Below are 19275 nucleotides of genomic sequence, written 5' to 3'. Positions count from 1 at the left end.
TTTAGGACTGTGGCCTGTGGGGCATTAGCTGCGAATTTCCGCTTTCGTTCAAAGGTCTGGGATATGGACAATTGAATGCTGCGGTGGGACGTGGACGTTGATGCTGTTTCTTGAGAAACTGCCATAACCAGTGAAGACTGAGAGGAGGGGGCATCTTTACATGCAGTATGGACAGGGGATTGCCTTGCACACACAACAGGGGGTTCTATTGCACGCACAACAGTGGAAGAAGCAGTGGTGACACCCGCTGACACTGGTCGTGGACCCTGGGTTTCGCCCCACAAAGTCGGGTGCTTTGCTGTCATGTGCCTGATCATGCTGGTGGTGGTCAGGCTGGTAGTTTTGTCACCCCTGCTGATGCTGACATGGCAGGTGGAACATATGGCCTTTTTGGGGTTATCAGCAGAGTCTTTAAAAAAAATTCCAAACTCTGGAAGACCTACCGCTTGTACTGGCAACGTCCCTTGTGTTGGTGTTACGGGGAACGGTTGCCTGCCTTCTGTCTGCGGCCACCACACTGCTTCTTCCTGCCTGTTGGGGTACTCTGCCTCCCTCCCCCTGTGTGCTGCTGGCCTCACTCTGCATGTCCTCCTTCCACGTTGGGTCAGTTACTAGATCATCCACCACCTCCTCCTCTTCCACTTGCGCACCACGATCCTCCTCCTCACTTCCTGGCAATTGTGTCTCGTTATCGTCCACCTCTTGTGACAGATTGCCAACGTCGACTTCCTCTGGCCGTGGCTGTTCAAATATTTGGGCATCGCAACATGGGATCTCCTCTTCCACCACTTCAAGCGTATCAGGCGAGGGGCCCAAATATAGAAATGGACCAGTGAACAGCTCTTCAGAGTGTCCAAGTGTGGGATCACTTGCTGTCTGATGACACTCGGCATGGTGGGAGGAAGGAGCATCAGGGTGAGGAGGAGTATGCGGTCGAGACTCACGGCTACTAAGAGTTGACCGTGTGGAAGACAGACCGGAGGTGGTGGTGCCCAGGTAACTGGAAGTATTATCTGCTATCCAATTAATAACCTGTTCACACTGATCAGTTTTCAATACTGGTGTTGTTCTGTGCTTCCCTAGTAATTCGGTCAAGAAGTGGGAGCGAGAAGATGTGGCTGTTGGTTGTGGCACATTTTCACCTTGGCCACGGCCCCGTCCTCTGCACGAACCATCACCAGAACGTCCACTTCCACGTCCCTTGCCACGCGCCTTGCCCATTGTAAATCAAGTAAAATAGCTTACACTTGCACTATCAATGGAAAAAGGGTAATAAAGAGTAGATTAGAACTGTGGAAGAGGAAAACCACAGTTATTGTTTACTGGGGTATACCACACTTTTTTAAATAGAGATATTTGCGGCTGAACAGTGAGCGACACACTCAAACTGCTTTTTTTTTAGATACCAAAGGCCCAAAACTGAATAGTGCAGCGATTTGACCCGTGGAACTGCGAAACCACACTGGGATGTCGGGCCTACACAAGACTATTTTCAACCGATATATTTTTGTGTCACAACAGTCAGGAGACACTACTGTTTTTCTTTACGGAAAAAAACTACCAAAACCTGAATAATTGAGATTTTTTACCGTGGAACAGCAAAACCACAGTTATAATTTACTGGTGTATACCAGGCTTTTTAAAATATATATATATTTGCGGCTGAACAGTGAGCGACACACTCAAACTGTTTTTTTTAGATACAAATGGCCCAAAAGTGGATAATACAGAGGTTTGTACCGTGGAACTGCAAAACCACACTTGTATTTCTCGGGCCTACACCAGACTATTTTCAACAGATATATTTGTGTCTGAAAAATCAGGGAGACACTATTTTTTTTTTTTTTTTTTTACAGCAAAAAATGCAAAAAGCAGGATAATAGAGATTTTTTACCGTGGAACAGCAAAAGCACACTTCTGTCTCTCTGGCCTACACCAAACTATTGTCAACAGATATATTTGTGTCTGAAAAATCAGGGAGACACTATTTTTTTTTTTTTTTACAGCAAAAAATGCAAAAAGCAGGATAATAGAGATTTTTTACCGTGGAACAGCAAAAGCACACTTCTGTCTCTCTGGCCTACACCAGACTATTTTCAACAGATATATTTGTGTCTGAAAAATCAGGGAGACACTATTATTATTTTTATACAGCAAAAAATGCCAAAAACAGGATAATAGAGATGTTTTACCGTGGAACATCAAAACCACAGTAATAATTTACTGGTGTATACCAGGCTTTTTAAAATATATATATATTTGCGGCTGAACAGTGAGCGACACACTCAAACTGTTTTTTTTAGATACAAATGGCCCATAGAACTGCAAAACCACACTTCTATTTCTCTGGCCTACACCAGACTATTTTCAACAGATATATTTGTGTCTGAAAAATCAGAGGCACACTTTTTTTTTTTTTTGGTGGGGGGGGCACCAAAAGGTTAATAAGATGGGTATTTGTACATTGTGAAGGAGGGGAAAAAAAAGAGGATTTAGATAAAAAAAAGGATTTTTCCTGGCCCCCGGGACCTGGGGCTAAGTCCAGCAATTTCAGCAACAGGAGCAGCACACAGGACTGTAATGCAGCGTTTGCTGGTATAACCACTGCGTCTCCTATACAGCCTGCCTGCCTGCCTGATATACCTGGGATGGATATTAGTCCTGAGAAGGACTGTTTGTTTGATCTGGCAGCCTTTACAGACCCTACACTAACTATTTTGCAGGATATATCTCTCCCTAATTCAGCAGCGCTGTCCCTACACTGTCTGATCCAGAGCGACTGTGTCCAAGATGGCGGCGCCCGGTTTTAAATACTCGAGGTGACGCTGTGCGGCCAGCCAATTACTGTAATGCCCACAAACAACATGGCTGCGGCATTACAGTGACTGGCTGGCAATCCCTGCATGTTCATTGGCTCTGTAAAGAGCGCCAAACATGCAGGGCGGAGACCCGAGCTCCCGCCTGAGTAACCCGGAAATGCTCGGTGCTCTCCGAACATCCCGAGTAGCGTGATGCTCGGGCGAGTACCGAGCAGTGTCGAGCATGTTCGCTCAACACTACTGGCTAGTGGTTCAATAAGGAGTGTCTTCAGGCAACAGTACAACATGATGGAGGTTCCTTGCAAGTTGAAACTGCATTTCAGCAAATGGACTTTGAGATTTCTCAAGATTACTGGTGTCCTCCATGCTGAGAAATACAGGCAGACACTTATCCATGATGTAATACCATCAGGGAGGTGTTTGTTTGGTTCAAAATTTATTTTACAAGACAACGATCTCAAACAAACAGCCAATGTCATTAAGAACTATCTTCAGCATAAAGATGAACAAGGAGTCTTGGAAATGATGATACGGCCCCACAGAGCAATGATCTCACCATCATCATGTCTGTCTGGGATTACATCAAGAAGTATAAGGATTTGCACAAGCCTCATACACAGAAGATCTGAGGTTAGTTCTCCAACATGTTTGGAACAATCTCCCTGCCAAGTTTCTTCAAAAACTGCTTGCAAGTGTACTGAGAAGAACTAATGTTGTTTTGAAGGCAGAGGGCGATCTTAACAAATATGTATGGTATCACACAAATGCGATTTAAATATGTCTTTGGTTTATTCATTTTGCATCTTAAGTGATAAAATAAATTATTAACATATTTTTTAAGGCATTCTTATTTTTACAGCATTTTTCCACACCAGTCTAAAACAGCATTTTGATGTCACTTTGACATTACGAAGGCTATCTTTGCTTAAAGGGCTTGGAATTTGTTGGATACAGTCCTATGAAACCTCAGAGTGTCATACGTGTCTTTTTAGAGCAATTAGAGGTTTTGGAGCAGTTCTGTTTTGCAGTTAATTGATTTGATCCTAATTGAATTTTTTATCCTTTTCTTGTGAATTGGACCCAAAACAAATTTTAGGAACTTTACTCATCTCATAATTAGGGATGAGCGGACCCATGGAAGTTTGGGTTCTGGTACGACACCGAACTTTAGTCCAAAGATCAGATTGGGTACCAGAACTGTATCTGAACTTTGGAGCTAGAAAAAAAATCTCTTTCTAACTCCGGACATTAACGAACGGTAAAATGGACTTCTAGCAGAAGTCCGTGTTCGGAGTTCAGCACCAGTGTTCGGGTTTGTTCATCTCTACTCATAATTTAAAACAAATCAGAAAGAAACCATTTAAGCACCCTGCCCCATGTTAGACACTGCTGCACATTCCTTAATATCCCCCAAATGCCCCTATATTATTTATGGCAGCCACGAATTTAGACTGGACAGCCTGACCATCTAATGTGAATGGAGGTATCCCAACTACCTCCTGACAAAAGATAGGAAAAAGAAGAATTAGACTGATGCAGGTAATGTGAAAGCCGAGCCATCTATCAGCAGTTAACACGTGCACACTTGGCTGATAATTAGTGTTTATGTCATGCTATTTTAAGTACAATTTTTATTCACTTGATTATTCAATTTTGCTGCATGCCATGCACTTTCTATGGAAATGTTAATATAGAAATGTTTTATAACGTCATTATAATAATAAACTTATTAAAAATTAAAACTTAATTTTTTTCTTTGCAGGTGACTGCAAGAGAAGCTCACAAAGACACAGGATGTTTACAGATTTCAAAGCAGATGATCATGGTATCACTCAAAATACATATGAAGGGCATGTTGTTATCCAAGATACTCAACCAGCCCTTCTCAGCAAAGATCTATCATTTGATCCCTTTGAACAGGTCCTATATTTTGATTCATCAGCGACTCATAACCTGAATAAAAATAACAGGAGTGTTAAATATCAAAGAGTTCACACAGTGGAGAAACCATTTTCATGTTCAGAATGTGGGAGATGTTACACTCGAAAATCAAATCTTGTTGACCATCAAAAAACTCACACAGGGGAAACTCCATATTCATGTTCTGAATGTGGAAAATGTTTTACATATAGTTCAAAACTTGTTGCACATCAGAGAATTCACATAGGGGAGAAGAAGTTTTCATGTTCAAAATGTGGGAAATGTTTTAACCATAAGCTAAATCTTGTTATACATCAGAGAATTCACACAGGGGAGAAGCCATTTTCATGTTCCGAATGTGAGAAATGTTTTACTAAAGAATCGAGTCTTGTTATACATGAGAAACGTCATGCACAGGGAAAGCCATTTTCATGTTCGGAATGTGGAACATGTTTTAATCAGAAATCAAGTCTTATTAGACATGAGAGAATTCACACAGGAGAGAAGCCATTTTCATGTTCTGAATGTGGGAAATGCTTTAGTCAGAGATCAGACCTTTCTGCACATCAGAGAACTCACACAGGGGAGAAGCCATTTGTATGTTCAGAATGTGGGAAATGTTTTAACAATAAATCAAGTCTGGTTATACATCAGCGAATTCACACAGGAGAGAAGCCATATCCCTGTTCACACTGTGGCAAAAGTTATAGAAACAAATTTCATCTTGATGTGCATGAGAGAATTCACACCGGGGAAAAGCCATATTCATGCTCAGAATGTGGGAAATGCTTTAACCAGAAATCACATCTTGTTACACATCAGAGAAGTCACACAGGGGAAAAACTATATTCATGTTCACAATGCAGTAAAAGTTACAACGTTAAATTACAGTTTCTTGCACATCAGAGAACTCACATGGTAGAAAAGTCATTTTTATGTCCAGAATGTGGGAAATGTTTGAGGTCTAAAATAGATCTCATTATACATCAGAAAAGTCACATGAGGAACAAATCCCTTGTGTGAGTAGAATATTTTTACTTGGAGAACCATTTTTGTTGACCCTAAACACTCACACAAGGGGGAAAGCTAGATTCATGTTCTGAATGTGGGAAATGTTTTGTATACACCAAACATATTCTTAACCCTTTGTTGACAGTTGCCTTTTATACAGGGCAGTTATAGGCACTAGATATCTGGTGTGGGGTCAGGAGTTGATCCCACTCCATACACAATGTGAGCTGATTGTGTTCTACAACCATCTACCGATTGTAACCACTGCAACTGGGGTCAGCACATATAGCAGCAGTTTAACCTCCTGGATGCCACTGTAAATCACAAGAGTGGCATTTAAGAAACAGGGGGGAACCATTCCACTATCCATTGCACCCTGTCTGCCTGGGTGATGTCAAGGTAGCCGGAGGCTGTACTCCCAATTAAGTGAGTTCAAGCATCCTGTTTTAGATGGATAAATTGGTTTTAAAAATTTTACAATGAAGAACTTTTAATTTACTTAATGGTTGTGCCTCACAAATTCCTCCTCACTTCCAATTTCAAGCATCCTACAAGTACAAATAAAGAGATGTAAAAAAAACAACAACCCACAAAGCCATTTAATTGTTAAAGAAATCACCCCATTTTTCCAAAACCCTGTATTTCAGGTAGCGTCATGTTTTTCACGTCCTGGAGATACTTAAACACCCATTATAATCTATGGGGCTGCGCACATGTCCATGTGACCCACACATAGACATATCCGTTTTTTTCCGACAGTATGGATTGACACAATATACCGCACACGTGCACATGGATGACATACAGTGTGACATCCGTTTACCTCGTATGGGGATAGAAATTAAAAGATTTTTATGTGTTAAAGATGTGCAGAGATAGATATGAGGTAAATCGATGATAGATATATATGGGATAGATAGATATCTGTGAGAGATATAATTAATGCCTTGTGTGTATAGCTTACTGTACATGTATTAACCTAATAAATAAATGAAAAAAAATACATGGTGTCCCCCCTATTTTTGGTAATCAGCAAAGGTAAAGCTGTGAGCTGATATTATCAGGCTGGGAAGGTCCATGGTTATTGGGCCCTTCCCAGCCTTAAAATACCAGCCCTCTGCCGCCCCAAAAGTTGCGAATCACTTTAGATGCGCCAATTCTGGCATTTTGCCTTGGCTCTTCCCGATTGCCCTGGAGCGTTGGCAATCTAGGTAGCTGGTGTTGATGTCAGCTGTGAATTGTTCAAAAACACAGCTGACCTTAAAGGGAATCTGTCACCACTTTGGAGTTATCAGACCTCTACTATCGGCATACAGGGTATAGAACAGTAAATCTATACATACCTGTATGGCCCATGGTAGAGGTCTGAGTGCAGAGAAATGTCGTTTTATCTCCTTGGTTTTTCACAGGCTTGGCGTCCCCCCGCCAAGCTATCCTCGCCCATCTGCTTTTATGACTGCTTTGTACACTCTTGGCAGTCTCTTGATGAGCTTCAAGAGGTAGTCACCGGAAATGGTCTTCCAACAATCTTGAAGGAGTTCCCAGAGATGCTTAGCACTTGTTGGCCCTTTTGCCTTCACTCTGCGGTCCAGCTCACCCCAAACCATCTCGATTGGGTTCAGGTCTGGTGACTGTGGAGGCCAGGTCATCTGGCGTAGCACCCCATCACTCTCCTTCTTGGTCAAATAGCCCTTACACAACCTGGAGGTGTGTTTGGGGTCATTGTCCTGTTGAAAAATAAATGATGGTCCAACTAAACGCAAACCGGATGGAATAGCATGCCGCTGGAAGATGCTGTGGTAGCCACGCTGGTTCAGTATGCCTTCAATTTTGAATAAATCCCCAACAGTGTCACCAGCAAAGCACCCCCACACCATCACACCTCCTTCATGCTTCACGGTGGGAACCAGGCATGTACAGTCCATCCGTTCACCTTTTCTGCGTCGCACAAAGACACAGTGGTTGGAACCAAAGATCTCAAATTTGGACTCATCAGACCAAAGCACAGATTTCCACTGGTCTAATGTCCATTCCTTGTGTTCTTTAGCCCAAACAAGTCTCTTCTGCTTGTTGCCTGTCCTTAGAAGTGGTTTCCTAGCAGCTATTTTACCATTAAGGCCTGCTGCACAAAGTCTCCTCTTAACAGTTGTTGAAGAGATGTGTCTGCTGCTAGAACTCTGTGTGGCATTGACCTGGTCTCTAATCTGAGCTGCTGTTAACCTGCAATTTCTGAGGCTGGTGACTCGGATAAACTTATCCTCAGAAGCAGAGGTGACTCTTGGTCTTCCTTTCCTGGGGCGGTCCTCATGTGAGCCAGTTTCTTTGTAGCGCTTGATGGTTTTTGCAACTGCACTTGGGGACACTTTCAAAGTTTTCCCAATTTTTCGCACTGACTGACCTTCATTTCTTAAAGTAATAATGGCCACTTGTTTTTCTTTACTTAGCTGCTTTTTTCTTTCCATAATACAAATTCTAACAGTCTATTCAGTAGGACTATCAGCTGTGTATCCACTTGACTTCTGCACAACACAACTGATGGTCCCAACCCCATTTATAAGGCAAGAAATCCCACTTATTAAACCTGACAGGGCACACCTGTGAAGTGAAAACCATTTCCGGTGACTACCTCTTGAAGCTCATCAAGAGAATGCCAAGAGTGTGCAAAGCAGTCATCAAAGCAAAAGGTGGCTACTTTGAAGAACCTAGAATATAAGACATATTTTCAGTTGTTTCACACTTTTTTGTTAAGTATATAATTCCACATGTGTTAATTCATAGTTTTGATGCCTTCAGTGTGAATGTACAATTTTCAAAGTCATGAAAATACAGAAAAATCTTTAAATGAGAAGGTGTGTCCAAACTTTTGGTCTGTACTGTATGTATAGACTTACTTTTCTATACCCTGTATGCCCATATTAGAGGTCTGATAACTCCAAAGTGGTGACAGATTCCTTTAAGCCCTGGTGTTAGTAATAAAGAGGTATCTATCAGACACCCCCATTACTAACCCAGTAATAAAAAGAAGAAAAAAACACACAAAAATACTTTATTAAAAAAAAACACTCCCCAAAGTTCACCAATGAAAAAAAAAAACCCCACGCAGATCCAACATATACTGTGTGCAGAATTATTAGGAAAGTTGTATTTTAGAGGATTATTTTTATTATTGATCAACAACTATGTTCTCAATCAACCGAAAAGACTCAAATATCCAAGCTTAATATTTTTGGAAGTTGGAGTGTTTTTTTTTTAGATTTGGCTATTTTAGGAGGATATCTGTTTGTGCAGGTAACTATTACTGTGCAGAATTATTAGGCAACTTAATAAAAACCAAATATAATCCCATCTCACTTGTTTATTTTCACCAGGTAAACCAATATCAGGGCACAAAATTTAGAAATAAACATTTCTGACATGCAAAAACAAAAACCAAAAAAATTAGTGATCAATATAGCCACCTTTATGATGACACTCAACAGCCTTCCATCCATGGATTCTGTCAGTTGCTTGATCTGTTTTCGATCAACATTGCGTGCAGCAGTCACCACAGCCTCCCAGACACTGTTCCAAGAGGTGTACTGTTTTCCCTCCCTGTAGAGTTCACATTTTATGATGGACCACAGGTTCTCTATGGGGTTCAGATCAGGTGAACAAGGGGGCCATGTCATTATTTTTTCTTCTTTTAGACCTTTACTGGCCAGCCACGCTGTGGAGTGGTTGGATGCATGTGATGGAGCATTGTCCTGCATGAAAATCATGTTTTTCTTGAACGATACTGACTTCTTCCTGTACCACTGCTTGAAGAAGTTGTCTTCCAGAAACTGGCAGTAGGTCTGGGAGTTGAGCTTCACTCCATCCTCAACCCGAAAAGGTCCCACAAGTTCATCTTTGATGATACCAGCCCATACCAGTACCCCACCTCCACCTTGCTGGCGTCTGAGTCGGAGTGGAGCTCTCTGCCCTTTACTGATCCAGCCTCTGGCCCATCCATCTGACCCATCAAGAGCCACTCTCATTTCATCAGTCCATAAAACCTTTGAAAAATCAGTCTTAAGATATTTCTTGGCCCATTCTTGACGTTTTATCTTATGTTTCTTGATCAAAGGTGGTCGTTTTTCAGCCTTCCTTACTTTGGCCATGTCCCTGAATATCGCACACCTTGTGCTTTTTGATACTCCAGTAACGTTGCAGCTCTGAAATATGGCAAAACTGGTGGCGAATGGCATCTTGGCAGCTTCACGCTTCATTTTCCTCAATTCATGGACAGTTATTTTGCGCCTTTTTTGGCCAACACGCTTCTTGTGACCCTGTTGGCTATTTGCCATGAAACGCTTGATTGTTCGGTGATCACGTTTCAAAAGTTTGGAAATTTCAAGACTGCTGCATCCCTTTGCAAGACATCTCACAATTTTGGACTTTTCAGAGCCCGTCAAAACTCTCTTCTGACCCATTTTGCCAAAGGAAAGGAAGTTGCCTAATAATTAAGCACACCTTATATAGGGTGTTGATGTGATTAGTCAACACCCCTCCTCATTACAGAGATGCACATCACCAGATTTACTTAATTGGTAGTTGGCTCTCAAGCCTATGCAGCTTGGAGTAGGACAACATGTATAAAAAGTATCAAAGTGATCAAAATACGCATTTGCCCTAATAATTCTACACGCGGTGCAGTTCAAGGAATCCGACTTTGTCCACAAATGGAAACCTGAAAAAACATAAAAAGAGAGCGACAAAAGCAAGATTGTCTCTCGTTCACCAATTTACTATAAAAAATGTTCCCGCGCAGATCTGATGTAGTCCATCAAATCCGACGTAGTCCAGCACTCCCACAACGTTCCCCGAATGCGGCTTACGCTGTGCTCTGCGAGACCCGGCGACTGAAGAGCAGTAATGTTACTGACGTCACCGTTCATCAGAATTGCGACTGGCGACTGTGAAGGGCGGTGATGTTAGTAATGTTAGTGTTCTTAACAGTCACTGGGTCTCACTATATGCAACGTGGCCGGATTCAGGAAATATTGTGGGAAGTGTTGGACCTGCGTGAGAACTTTTTTCTATAATAGATTAATGAACTGTGTGGGGAAGTGTTTATTTAAATATTTTTGTGTGTGTTTTTTTTTTCTTACTGGGTTAGTAATGGAGGTGTCAGATAGACACCTCTCCATTACTAAGACCAGGGCTTGATGCCAGCAATGACTTTGGACAATTGACAGCTGACATCAACCCCAACTACCCCATTACCATTACCCTAATTGCCACCGCAATGGGGAAGAGTGAAGGTGAAGTGCCAGAATTAGCGCATCTAATGTGATGTGCCATTACTAGGGTGACTGCGGGCTGGTGGGGGAAGGGCCCAATAACCATGGACCTTCCCAGCCAGATAATATCTGCTCACAGCTGTCTGCTTTACCTTTGCTGGTAATCAAAAATGATGGGGGGGGGAGCCATGTAATTTTTTCATTTATTTATTAGATCAATACATGTACAGTAATCAACACAAGTAAGGCACTAATTATATATATCACGGATACAGTATTTATGTATCTATCAGGGCTGTGGAGTCGGTGTCCATTTTGGTGGAGTCGGATTCGGAGTCGGTATAAAATGGACCGACTCCAACTCTTAAAATATATAATAAATTGGGTACAGTAGTTCAATGTAGTTTGTGGGGAATATTTTTTTCATAAGAATTTGGGAAAGTTATAAAATGTCCTATAAATGTCTGTCCTATTCCTGATATAAGGGTCTAGACTTTTAACTGAGATTAATCTGTGCTGCAGTAAATTTATCACTTAAACATGAGCCATGTATGAGAGAGTCGGAGTCGTGGAGTCAGTGTCATGGAAACTGAGGAGTCGGAGGTTTGGCTTACCGACTCCACAGCCGTGGTATTGTGGAAGTGAGGTTCAAAGGACCCCAACCCTTTGCTTATCCCTTGCCAAATTAACTTATTCAAGTGTATACGTGAAGCTTTGATATCGGACAGACAGAGTCAGATACTGAACTTCTCTTGAAGAGAAATGGTGCAGGAAAGATGTGTTTATTATTCCAGCATAACATATATATCTATTCAGTATAAATGAAGGTCCCAATAGGGTGTCGCCCTGAGGCAATTGAGCAATCACAGTAGTCTCTGGCCCATGGTATAGATAAGTCTCATTATGTTGTCCTATGGGGTTAAGTGTCCCCCTCAGGTATTCTCCTCATTCGCCAGGATATTCTCTTGGGAGGTGTCATGTTGAATCCTTTGTCTCGTCTCCTTCTTGTAAACAATTTGAAAGTCCACTTCTATAACCAGTTCCAACTAGTTCTTTCAGGATATATATATAGTGACACACGAGTGCAGATATCTAATATATACAGTACAGACCAATAGTTTGGACACACCTTCTCATTTAAAGATTTTTCTGTATTTTCATGACTTTGAAAACTGTACATTCACACTGAAGGCATCAAAACTATGAATTAACACATGTGGAATTATATACTTAACAAAAAAGTGTGAAACAACTGAAAATATGTGTTATATTCTAGGTTCTTCAAAGTAGCCACCTTTTGCTTTGATGACTGCTTTGCACACTCTTGGCATTCTCTTGATGAGCTTCAAGAGGTAGTCACCGGAAATGGTTTTCACTTCACAGGTGTGCCCTGTCAGGTTTAATAAGTGGGATTTCTTGCCTTATAAATGGGGTTGGGACCATCAGTTGTGTTGTGCAGAAGTCAGGTGGATACACAGCTGATAGTCCTACTGAATAGACTGTTAGAATTTGTATTATGGCAAGAAAAAAGCAGCTAAGTAAAGAAAAACGAGTGGCCATCATTACTTTAAGAAATGAAGGTCAGTCAGTCCGAAAAATTGGGCAAACTTTGAATGTGTCCCCAAGTGCAGTTGCAAAAACCATCAAGCGCTACAAAGAAACTGGCTCACGTGAGGACCGCCCCAGGAAAGGAAGACCAAGAGTCACCTGCTTCTGAGGATAAGTTTATCCGAGTCACCAGCCTCAGAAATCGCAGGTTAACAGCAGCTCAGATTAGAGACCAGGTCAATGCCACACAGAGTTCTAGCAGCAGACACATCTCTTCAACAACTGTTAAGAGGAGACTTTGTGCAGCAGGCCTTCATGGTAAAATAGCTGCTAGGAAACCACTGCTAAGGACAGGCAACAAGCAGAAGAGACTTGTTTGGGCTAAGGAACACAAGGAATGGACATTAGACCAGTGGAAATATGTGCTTTGGTCTGATGAGTCCAAATTTGAGATCTTTGGTTCCAACCACTGTGTCTTTGTGCGACGCAGAAAAGGTGAATGGATGGACTCTACATGCCTGGTTTCCACCGTGAAGCATGGAGGAGGAGGTGTGATGGTGTGGGGGTGCTTTGCTGGTGACACTGTTGGGGATTTATTCACAATTGAAGGCATACTGAACCAGCTTGGCTACCACAGCATCTTGCAGCGGCATGCTATTCCATCCGGTTTGCGTTTAGTTGGACCATCATTTATTTTTCAACAGGACAAAGACCCCAAACACACCTCCAGGCTGTGTAAGGGCTATTTGACCAAGAGGGAGAGTGATGGGGTGCTACGCCAGATGACCTGGCCTCCACAGTCACCAGACCTGAACCCAATCGAGATGGTTTGGGGTGAGCTGGACTGCAGAGTGAAGGCAAAAGGGCCAATAAGTGCTAAGCATCTCTGGGAACTCCTTCAAGATTGTTGGAAGACCATTTCCGGTGACTACCTCTTGAAGCTCATCAAGAGAATACCAAGACTGTGCAAAGCTGTCATCAAAGCAAAAGGTGGCTACTTTGAAGAACCTAGAATATAAGACATATTTTCAGTTGTTTCACACTTTTTTGTTAAGTATATAATTCCGCATGTGTTAATTCATAGTTTTGATGCCTTCAGTGTGAATGTACAATTTTCAAAGTCATGAAAATACAGAAAAATCTTTAAATGAGAAGGTGTGTCCAAACTTTTGGTCTGTACTGTATATCAAGGTTTTCATAATATATTAAAGTGTGGGTATATATGACTAAATGATATCCAGTATAACAGATATATGCAAAACAAGATTCATAACATGTAACAAAATATAAGTATAAATATTTAGTATACATCAGAGTTTCATATAATGTTTTTTAGTAGATTTTAGAATCTTATCTTTAACAGTCCCCCCTAAAACCATTTTTGAAACCCTTCCTTAGATTCCCTCTCTACTTAGCACTTGTAGAAATACATAGCAAAAATTTCACACAAAAGAATATAGAGGTTACATTTTATAATATAAACTCTAGATATAACTAAATAAATACTGCTTTCACAGCTCCCTTCTCCTTTGGCAGTGGGTGAACGCTCCAGCCGAAGTGCAAACACACAGCCCTGCCCACGTACTTCTCCTCCCCTAGTGGGAGGAGCCAGCCGAGGCCGGATTCCCCAGACAAGCCTGTCCACTACACTGCCGGATGGACACCAACACACACAAACCACGACAAACAAGGGAACTATACAGGTGCCACAATCAAGTGTTAGACTTATTATTTAAGACTTGACCGTTTAATCTGGATTGTTGTCAAAGATTCTTCTGTCCAGTTATTAGTTTCCTCATCAGTCATTACCATTATAGGATCCAGTTTTTTGTATTAGTTTCCGTATACAAGGAGCAACACAACATGCCATCATCGCTAGTATAATCATTATTACAAGAATTGCCATCCCTACCTGAACTAACCATTTCTGCCAGCCACTCATCCATGAGAAATACTGGTCCCATGTATCCTTGATCCCTGAATTTTCTTTAAGTTCTTCTGATAAACTAGTAAGTTTCTTTAGAGCAATTGTTACTTTGCCTGTAGGGCCAACATTATCTGGAATATTAGTACAACAAGAGTCCCCGAACATCTTACATACGCCCCCTTTTTCTGCTAAAATCATATCCAGGGCCATTCTATTCTGGTATGCCATTACTGATGTAGGACCTAGTTGATCTGTCAAACCCTGTAGGGCATCTTTAGTAGCATTTACAAATCTCTGCTGGTTTTAGTACAGATAATTAATCCAATCTACATTCTTGTTGATAGTTACCAGGGGCATGACAAAGGATTCAAATCCTGCTTTAACTTGATCTCTGGCTTTAAACTCGTCTGATACCCCCCTTGGCACTCCTATAGCATCAATATAGTCATGGGGATCCAGATTTCCTTTGATATTTATTCCCACTCCCCTTCTTGTCCTATGGAGACCTTCTGATTTCTTGACACCCTCTCCTTCTGTTACTATATGGAAAGGCATGATAGATTTGGCCAATGCACACTGTCCTGTCCAATCACCTTCAAGTCTGGACCTAATTTTCATATCTCCACATAACCAGAAAACATCTGCCACAGATTGGATCTGATTAGTAATTTGTTTCTTAGTGGCATTGCTAAACCTGGCACAATACCCTTCAGTGAAATTCCCTAGAAATCTATCAGTTCCTTCATTGTGAAAACAAGTGTAATTACCTTTGTAGATAGTAATACCATTAACTCTACTGGGTGCCTTGGTAACAATAGGATATTTCTGCTTCCATTTCTCACATACAGAGTCATCAGAAGACTGATTAGTGAATAAACTTAGAAAACATTTTTCTATTTCAGATGGTACATTCAGAGGGACAGAGCCTAAATGGGGTCTAGCTCCCGCACACACAAAGCAATTAGATTTATTATATTGGCTGGCTGTATATTTCATCCATTCTAACCATACATTTGTCTCTGAAAACCCTGTTTCAATAGCAAAAACATCTTCAAAAGTAAGGTTCATGATTGCAGTCATTCCTAGGAAAGTTGGAATGTGAGGCATCAGGCGATTTGGATTTATAGGTTTCAATGACTTCTGATAGGTTTGCCACTCAGGCGAGTTCATGTCAGCTAATTTAAACTTCCCGAGATCAGAACAACCATAGCAACCTCCACTTATATATGTTCCCATCACATATAATCCTGCATCTCCAGGTTGGGGAGAGTCAATATTTAAAATTAGGGGGTTACAACTTCCTACGTTCCCACAATTACGTGTTGTCTGCTGTTTGGTGAGGGTCATTCTGATAAGGAGGGATCTTCGTTTGGTGTCCTGCTTATTTAGTGCTACCTGAGGTCTGTATCCCCAATCATCCCCTGTGTTCCACCCAGCCGCTTTCCATGAACTACAACTCTCTCCCCATCCTCCTTCTGTTACACATATATATTGTTGCCCTCTCCTTAATTGGGCGGCCCTACCCATTTGTGGAGCATATTCATGATAACAGGGAACAGTGCTACAATAATCAAATCTAAACGTTGCCACTTGAATGCTGGTGGCATTATACCAAAAGGTAGGTACACCTCCTGTTTTAGTAATTGCTACCTGGGACTCGGGATTCTGAGCGCTCACAAAAACAATGCAGAAAAAGATATACAGTTTCATGGCTGTGCTGGGGTCTTCTTGCAATGTGAAGCGTGAATCCAAGTGGCCTTCCCTTCAACTTTGTCTGATGTAGGTGTCACCAAGATCACTTGGAATGGGCCCTCGTATCTGGGATCCAGGCAGGACTTCCGGCCGTGCTTCTTAACGACCACCCACTCTCCAGGTTTGATTGAGTGAGTATGCTCGTCACTCTCCGTATCTGGGATTGAAGACAAGACTGCAGCGTGTGTTATTGCAACTTCTTTGGACAACTGTATTACATAGTTAACAATGGTATCACTACCTGCAACCATCTCTGGGGGAAATACCCTCCCAACCTCCAAACAAAATCTCATAGGGAGTCAGTTTGTGTTGGCCTGTCGGGGTGTTTCTGATTGAGTACAGGGCAATGGGAAGACCGTCTGGCCAGGGAATTTGTGTCTCCTGATTAATCTTCAACAATTTGGACTTTAAAGTACCATTTAGTCTCTCAACCTTCCCACTACTTTTGGGATTGTAAGGCGTATGAAGACCTAAGCTAGTTCCTACCATACTCCACAGATCCCTGTAGAGTTGGGCCATGAATGCTGGTCCCTGGTCACTTTCTACTACGTCTGGTACCCCAAACCTACACACAACCTCTGTCATCAGTTTCTTAGCTGTGGTGCGGGCTGTCATGTTAGTGACTGGGTAGGCCTCAGGCCAGCCTGAAAACATATCCACTATCACCAGAACATATTCATATTTCCCTACTTTGGGCATCTGAATATGGTCAACTTGGATTCTCTGAAATGGGTTTAGTGGTTTTGCCAGATGTTTTGGTGGAGTCTTTTCTGTTTTTTTCTGGATTGCAAGTTGCACAGATCAAGCAGGCCTTTGTGTATCTCAGAATGGGTGTTGATATTCCAGGTGCCAAGTATAATTTGTTTATCTTTTGGAACATCTGATCTTTTCCCAGGTGTGTGGCTCCATGGGCCCATGAGATTGCCGCTGGGTATAGTGTTCGTGGAAGGCATACTCTTGGACCTAACATCCATAGGCCATACTTGTCCTGCTTGGCTCCTGACTTTTTCCACTCTTCTTTTTCTTCTGTTCCAGCTTCTGCCTGATGTTTGTATAGTAAGGTCCATGGTGGTGTTATATGTTCACTCTCATTCTGGTCTTGGATTTGTCTCTGACTTCTTGTCATAACCATTGTTTGGGCTGGGATTTGTTGTTCCTGCCATGCCACTTCTGCTGTCTCTTTGCCTGGGCACCACTGAAGTGCCGCGTCCTTGGCTGCTTCATCTGCATAATGATTACCCAGGGCTTCTTTTGTATGCAAGCGTCTGTGTGCTCGGACTTTGATTACAGCTACTTCTGGCAACTTCAATGCCTCCAAAAGGTCTTTTACAAGACCTACGTGTTTAATGGGTGTCCCAGTGGCTGTAAGAAATCCTCTGTTCTTCCACAGATAACAGAAATAATGTGTCACACCAAAAGCATAGTTTGAATCCGTATAAATATTAATCTTCTTGCCCTCCCCTGCCTTGCAAGCCTCTGTGAGTGCAACTAGCTCCGCCTTCTGAGCTGACATGGACGGGGGCAATGGGCCTACTGAGACAGGCTGGTCCATTGTGACTACTGCGTAGCCCGTGTGGAATCTTCCTGCTTTATCAGCAAACCTAGAGCCATTCGTCCACATCTGGAGGTCTGGATTGGGGAGGGGCTCTTCTTGGATCTTCAAATGATGTTGTGCTTCTGACATCATCTGTTCAATGCAATCATGCTCAAGGAGATCTTCTATGTTCGGGCCGTCTGGGTGAAAATCATGTAGCCTGAGATTAACGGGAGGAGAATTGTCCACATCATCCCCCCTGGAAAGAGGCAGCAGAGTGGCAGGGTTGAGTACTGTACATCTGTGGAGAGTGATGTTCTCAGGAAGCAAAAGGGAACACTCAAGACGGACATGTCTTTGCGCAGATAGGAATCTTGGCTGTGTCTGAGCAAGGATAGCCTTGAGGTCGTGAGGAGCCATAACACGGGTTTCATGTCCGAGGATCACATCAGCCGTCTTGTCAAGAAGCAAGTGTGCAGCCTGAACAGCTCTGAGACATGAGGGGGCGGCTCTGGCAACAGGATCAAGCCTTGCTGAGTAGTAGGCAACGGGTCTCATGCTGCCTCCATGTTTCTGGGCGAGAACTCCAGAGGCATGTCCCTTGACTTCGTGTACAAAAAGATAGAAGGACTTGGTATAAACAGGTATGCACAAGGCTGGGGCAGATATGATGGCTTCTTTTAGCTTCTCAAAGGAGTCATACATCTGGCTGGGTATGTTATGACCATAGGCGATAAGATTACCTTCTCTTAGGGCATCAGAGAGGTTGCATGAGTCTTGAAGCATCGGGGATCCATTGTCTACAGTAGGTGACGAGGCCTAAGAAGGCTTGGAGTTGTTTATACCCTTTAGGGAAAGGTATATCCACAATGGCTTGTTTTCTTTCATCCGTTAAATGTCGGAGGCCCTGAGATAGACAATGGCCTAAAAAGACAACCTTCTGGTGGCACCATTGAACCTTGTCCTTGGAGACTTTACAGTTCTGTGCAGCAAGATGTAAAAGGAGATCAAGAGATAGACTCTCACAATCCTCGAAGGTTGGGGCGCAGAGAAGAAGGTCATCAACATACTGTAGCAGCGTAGAGTCTGGATGTGAATCTTTCCATGGTTGGAGACATACTGACAAGGCCTGAGTGAACTGATTTGGAGAATTTTGAGCTCCCTGTGGCATTGCTGTCCAAGTGAATTGGGATCCTTGAAAAGTAAAAGCAAACAAGAAACGACTGTCTTCGTGGAGCGGTACGCTGAAAAAAACATTTGCAAGATCAATAACGATAAAGTGCGTGGCATCTGGGGGTACTCCAGAAAGAAGAGTGTGTGCGTTTGGCACCACTGGAGATTCCAACACTGTTGCATCATTAATGGCTCTGAGATCTTGTACTAGTCTAAATTTATCTGGCTGACCTTTCACTGGTTTCCTCTTTACTGGAAACAAGGGTGTGTTGCAGGGAGAAACGCATCTGACGAGAGCACCATTCTTTAATGGGGCCATGATCTGTTCTT

The 19275-nt window shown here is 42.4% G+C and overlaps 1 pseudogene; it reads left to right on the top strand.

Moving 5' to 3' along the window:
• Positions 1 to 19275, top strand: part of LOC141271434 (uncharacterized) — a 129733-nt pseudogene that overhangs the window by 64479 nt on the left and 45979 nt on the right.

The sequence above is a fragment of the Phyllobates terribilis genome, unplaced genomic scaffold (assembly GCF_046119375.1).
Source record: "Phyllobates terribilis strain yellow unplaced genomic scaffold, ASM4611937v1 Scaffold_5__5_contigs__length_657084704, whole genome shotgun sequence".
Lineage (NCBI taxonomy): Eukaryota > Metazoa > Chordata > Amphibia > Anura > Dendrobatidae > Phyllobates > Phyllobates terribilis.
The sequence above is the reverse complement of the archived record's forward strand: the minus strand, read 5'-3'. Positions and strand labels throughout refer to the sequence as shown.